This window comes from Papaver somniferum, chromosome 7 (genome assembly GCF_003573695.1).
Source record: "Papaver somniferum cultivar HN1 chromosome 7, ASM357369v1, whole genome shotgun sequence".
In the NCBI taxonomy this organism is placed as follows: domain Eukaryota; kingdom Viridiplantae; phylum Streptophyta; class Magnoliopsida; order Ranunculales; family Papaveraceae; genus Papaver; species Papaver somniferum.
Genome location: NC_039364.1, coordinates 99198758 through 99204941, shown reverse-complemented (window position 1 = coordinate 99204941; position 6184 = coordinate 99198758). Strand labels below are relative to the sequence as shown.

Here is a 6184-nt window from a genome sequence, read left to right as displayed (position 1 = left end):
TATCATCCCTGAAATATATGGTACCTTCCTTTATCAAAAGTGTTAAAAACAACCAACCACATCTTCCACACTAAGATGTTATCGATGCTGTAACGACAACATAAAATTAATATTGTCCATCAGTACTCACCAGCACTCACCGTCACTACTTCTTCCATCACAAACCAGGGGCGGAGCCAGGATTTTGAGGAAAGAGGGAGAAAAACTCTTGCCAAGTTGGATACATGTGAAAAATGGACTTTATATCCCATTTTATGATAAAAGAACAAAAATAAATATAATTGTGCTTGGCGCCGCCCTTAACCACCACTAACCTTTCGGCCTCCACCTCTTTTACTACTCATTGTCGCCAAAAATGTCTATTGATATTATTTATCAAAATTACTTATTAATAGAAATAAATATTATAATTAATTAAGAAAACATTTATAATTAAAAAATGATTAGTCATTTATCATGAGCAATTAGTGAAACACTAATTAATAAAATATTTTATAATGAATAGATTATTTATTATGTGCAATTAATGAAACACTAATTAATAAACAATGTTTTAAAATCCGGACCGGACATCGATCCAGTAAAATGACTGGGTCAGGGTCAAGTGGTTTAACCAGTGGTTCAACTAGGGTCACTGGGTCAAATAAATGAGAAATTTCCTAGTTGGTCCAAAAAACCCGACCCAAGTTATCCTATAGTCCAGCGCCAAAAATAAATTAACCAGAGGTCCAAAAAAGCTTTTGATGTATGAAAATTACGTTACTGCCCGTTATCATTCACGTGACAAAATCAACCATGTCCCAAAAAAGATTTGTTTTTCACGATTTTCACTTCATCTTCTTCATCTCTTCTCAAATTGAGAACTAGGGCGTAATTCTTTACCTGGAAATCCAACACCATCACATGGAAAACTGAAACCTAACTCATAAAAACCAGAATTGAAGATCGAAATCGAAGAAAATTAAAAGAAACCAAATCAGCAGAAACCAAAAATCGCGGAAAAACAAATCTACTCACAAAAACCAAACCGAAAACCAGTTATTGCTTAATTTCTGATTTCTCAACAAAAAATATAGATCTTGCCAGAAGAAAAGTTATTGAGAACGAAAAAGTGGTCACAGTAAGAAATATCAACATATTAATCATAAGTAATTGAAGAACTGAGTCTAGTAAGATCAAAAAGGAAGAGAACTGTTGTTGCTCCTTCACAACAAACGGAAAAACGTTATTACTCCTTAACCAACTAAAAGGAAGAAAGTTAATTTACCCAAAAAAAAAGGTGCAATTTCTAAATCTAAATTCACTTCTACAAAGAAATTACATATGAATATGTATTGTTGTATTATGTAAAACCCTCTTTTATGCATCAATACGTATCAATATGTACTGTGGTATTGCGTACATATGAATATGTATTGTCTTGTGTATGCATCATCACATATCAATAATCATTGAATATACATATCATTGATGCGATACGTATAATTATGTATTACATAGACTCTAAGCCTTAGTTTATGATCTTACAATACATATTAATATGGACTAGGTTTCTGATGCTTGATTACCAACAATATGTTTTGCCAATACATATTGAGATGTACTAGGTTTCTGATGCTTGAATACCAAAAATATGTTTTGGGCAGTACATATTGATATGTACCTAGTGATGAAAGAAAAACATATTTTTCATGATAGAATGCCAATTTTTTGACAGTACATATCCAACAATACATACTTATATGCACTAATAAAAAGGTAATTTTTGTGATGCTTGAATGCCAATTATATGTTTCAACAATTGATATCCAACAATAAAAATTGATATGTACTCTTATCTTACAATATATATGTATTTGGAGACTTAAATACTGGCAATACATATCTTCCTCTAGTGTAAAACCTGGCGCAAAGAAAATTATGCCAGAAATATTCCTCAACCAACTTTAGTACAATGTAAGCGTGGTACATATTGATATGCCTGAAATATAACTTAGACAACTTTAGTACATATTGATACGTGTTGAGTGATAACCCCAGTACATATTGATATGTACTGGGTATCAGACTCTTCAAGTTGATGAGATAATTCCACATGTCTCTGCCATCCTTGATGCGTGCAAATTCTCTGACCCCAATAACTTGTTTGTTGTATCTCCAACGACCATAGTTACAGTTATTGCTTCTTTATTGAATTTGAGCTTTTTCGGACCAAAATTTAAATCTAACATGTTTTTACTCTTTACCATGCAGTTTGATGCAATTATTATTCGCCTTCCTGGTTGAGGCCTGACTCATCAAGCATGTGGCAAACAAAAGAATGAATTATGTGATTTTGAACTAAAGGTATGCAACATAAAAATGACAGACATTAGTTAACTCACGTCTCATATACCAGTACAAGATTCAAAAACGTGCATATCCTACCGACCACAAAATGTAATGAGTGCTAAATATGAGCAGTTGGTTTGCTCACCTACTGTAACATACATGCGCAAATAGCAATCATTGATTCACTTTATGATGTTCAAATATGTTAACAAAACTCAGGTTCATAGCCATAATCATTTGGGTCAACCTCTTTTCTTGTACATACAGCCCAAATCAGTTCCAAAAATCAGCTTTTGCAGTCTTAGAAATCATTAGAATAAACAAAAACCGCAAAGCAAATGGTCAAGAGGAACTCCTTTAGCTGCATATTTCCAAATCAGATGAATGAAACAATACCTGCATGGATCAAGAAATCCTCCTCGCACTGTTTGGCTCTATGCGAACAATACATTCATTTACTAGAGACCTTGGAGGAATTGTCTCTCTCTCAAGAACCAAATGTACTTCTTAACTCTTTAGGATGTCTCATAATGTTTAGGAATGCCTTCTTGGTTTCGAACCTACTCAAAACATACCAATAAAACAGCCAAGACAAGGATGTATATGTTAAGAACTAATTTACTAGAAAATAAAATATTGGAATCCAATAAATTAAAAAAAAAAAACAAGAAGTGAATACATGCTTACCTGTACCCGAGTGAAAAACCAGCATATATCAACATGTACCAAGTGAAAATACAATATATATGTATCGAGTAAAAATCCAGTAATATTGATATGTACCACCACCAAATCAACCTCATATGTAGGCTAATTTAGTTCCAACCACCGGTGAACTTCCCCATACTGTAACTTTGTTTCATTTCCTCATGACTTCAGCGGTAGCCTTATTTCATCCATAATTAACTTCACATATTAGACTCACATAATGTTCTGAACTAGGATTTCAAAGAAAACTTCCATCGGCTCCATTAACAAATTTCTAGCACATTTGTAATTAAATGCATTCCTGACAAACCTACGAAAACACATGCATTGGAAGTTTTCGAAACTGAAACTATTCATTTTTTGTACATTTTCCAAACTATGGTAAGATACAAAATGAAATGTGCTACCTGTGTAACATTTTCCTTGCTGCTAACTTCTTTGATTACATTCATCTCTCTGTCATCTTGAGAACAATCAATTGATTTTAAAATTTATTGCTTTGGGACAAAATTCACATCATTATCTTAATTCTCCATCTATCCACCATTAAGAGTTAATCATCAGAAATAGAATTAATAAAGAACTAAGTTTTTCCTTGAACAGTGACAACATGAATCATGCGATGTCTTGCATACCCTCACAAACAGATGAAAACGACCAACTAGTATCATCTCCATGAACAAATTTGCAAATATTCAAAATAAAAACTTAAAATTGAAACTATTGAATTAGTTTTATAAGCAAGTATTCTATCCTCACCAACATCTTCACATTTATTGTCGATTGTAAAATTCATTAGATATCTAAAAAATAATACTAAAAAACATTAAGAAATTAAAACCAAAAATAGATTAATTTAACAAAAAAATAAAATTAAATCAAACTAACCGAAAACAGCATGACCGATAATCATCACTTTAGTCGACTAAATCATATCGTTTGAATAGATAACCTTCGTTTTCCACCATTAAATATTGAAATCCAGATGAATAATAAGTTTAAAAAGTTTAGAAAAAACCCAATTTGATGAATCTACATATTTATCTTATTTTTCTCATCTAATCAATTATTGAATCTTCTTATTCTTCATTATCACTTGCTTGCGCTCTTCTTTTCTCCATCAAGGAGATTCATTCAAGAGAAAAAAAAAATCTCCGTCAAAGCTTAGATCCAGAAATTAAAAACTGGTGAAAAAGGAAATATGGGTGTTTTGGGAATTTTAAAAATACACCTTAAATGACTTGCATGTGCTCTGGACCTGGAGTTAAATTTCTTGGTCCAAGAACATGTTGGACCGGCGAGTAAAACTAATTGGTGGGTGGACTACACGCTATATGGGTCCTCTAGGATTGGATTAACCAGTAATTCCTAGCAAATAAGTTAGCTACTTACTTTCATCTGGATATTAAACATTAGAAATCTATACCAGGGATAATAGGCGTGACACAAATCCGACAGCCAAGTGCCTCATATGTTTAGTCCCTCGTATTTGCCCCTAATATAATTTCCAATTTGCGTTTTATGTCATTGAACCCTAACAAACTGTTTCCATCTCTTTACGCATGCGTTTTCTCAATCACAAAATTGGTTAAAAAGACCAGAATCAACAATTTCTGGGTGAAATGGACAGTTAGATTTTGATACTGTTTAAATGGACAAAAATGTAAAAATAGGCAGGATGTAACCAGTTTCATCGTGCCCATTTTCAAATTTCTTATTTTTAATTTACACAGGATGTATCCAGTTTCATCCTTGCGATTTTTTAAATTAAGCTAGGATGAAACTGGTTTCATCCTTACTATTTTTTTTTGGCTATTTCACCCAAACTATTTTTTACTCGTCCATTTGAACCGTGATTTAAAAATATTTGGACAATTGACCCATTTTTCGTTTCTCAATAATGTTTTCACAACAATACCAACATCTTTTAGAGAACATGTACCGAATCAATGAAGCTTTATTAATTTATTCTTTAATTCTCTTTAACATTTTTCATTTGGACATCTCTGCTTCTCCACCGCGGGACATCTCAATTGATAAATTTCTTCCCTTTTCCCTTAATATTTTTTTGCTCGGCTTTTCCACTGTTTGATTTAGTGAAATAAACAGATCAAAGTTCTCGTTATACTTATGCTCTTTTATAAACCAATTTTCTTATGATTCATTCACGAAGAGGAAGTTTGATATACCCTCTGTTAACGAAAAACATTTAACCAAAAAGAAAAACTCAAAATCTCGATGAAGAAGAAACAGGTGAACCGGCGGAAAACCCAGCTGGGTTAGCTGGTTCGCTGGTTGGACCAGCCGGGTCACCTGGTTTACTGAGTATTTAAACAGATTAGTGGGTCAAGGATGACCCAACCCTTTTTTCCTACTGGTTCACCGGTTTACTGGGAGAACCGGCCGGTCCGGTCCGGGTCTTAAAACATTGTTAATAAAGCAATTATGATATTTAAGTTGAACAAACCACCACCGTTAATTTATCTTTTCTATTAATTTCAACCAAGGTGGAACACTGGTTAGCGGCCACTCTTATTACACAATAGGTCATGAGTTCGAACCTCCCCGTTATAATTTTTGAAAATCCATATCTTGACTTGAGTATTCATTTTTCATTCATAATATTGGAATTAATGCCACGAGTTGTAGGGGGTGGTCAGGAGAACCACAACCCTTGATTTATCTTTGTCCGGACAAATCCTGACCAACACTAACACAAACTAACTTATCCTAGCTTTGTTTTGTACTAATGAAAATCCTCGCCTATTCCTTAATTCCCTCCCTCACAGTTAGACTAAGAACTCTCTCCTACATGAGGTGACGTGACTGCACAAGTCCCCTCTTACCTCCTCTACTAGACTCAGCCTTAACAAGTAAACATTCTGGTAATACCTACCTACTACCCGACCCCTTAATATCCTTACAGTGTCTTTTTTTCCCTAAGAATCCTTCTACTTCTACAAATGCATTTCTATTTTGGTTTAAAAGAAAAAAAAACTAACATTTTACACAACCGGTTGGAGAATATATATTTTATTTCATGCTCTAATTTGGCTCCCGCTTTAAAATCCTAATATTCTAATTAGTCTGTCGATTTAAAAACATTTGTTGAAGTTATTGTAGTATTAGATACAAATAGTGCAAG

At 33.3% G+C, this 6184-nt stretch overlaps 1 long non-coding RNA gene across 3 annotated transcripts; it reads right to left on the bottom strand.

The window, feature by feature from the left end:
• Positions 1-1837: 1837 nt before the first annotated feature.
• LOC113293180 lies at positions 1838-4148 on the bottom strand. 3 transcript variants are annotated; one of them, XR_003332101.1, is made up of 4 exons: positions 3447-4148; positions 3019-3217; positions 2728-2891; positions 1838-2289 (listed from the first exon to the last, which is right to left on the bottom strand). It is a non-coding gene; the product is annotated as an uncharacterized LOC113293180 (long non-coding RNA). The 3 variants fall into 3 exon arrangements; XR_003332102.1 differs by having other exon boundaries at positions 3019-3575; positions 3928-4148; XR_003332100.1 differs by having other exon boundaries at positions 3019-4148.
• Positions 4149-6184: the final 2036 nt, after the last annotated feature.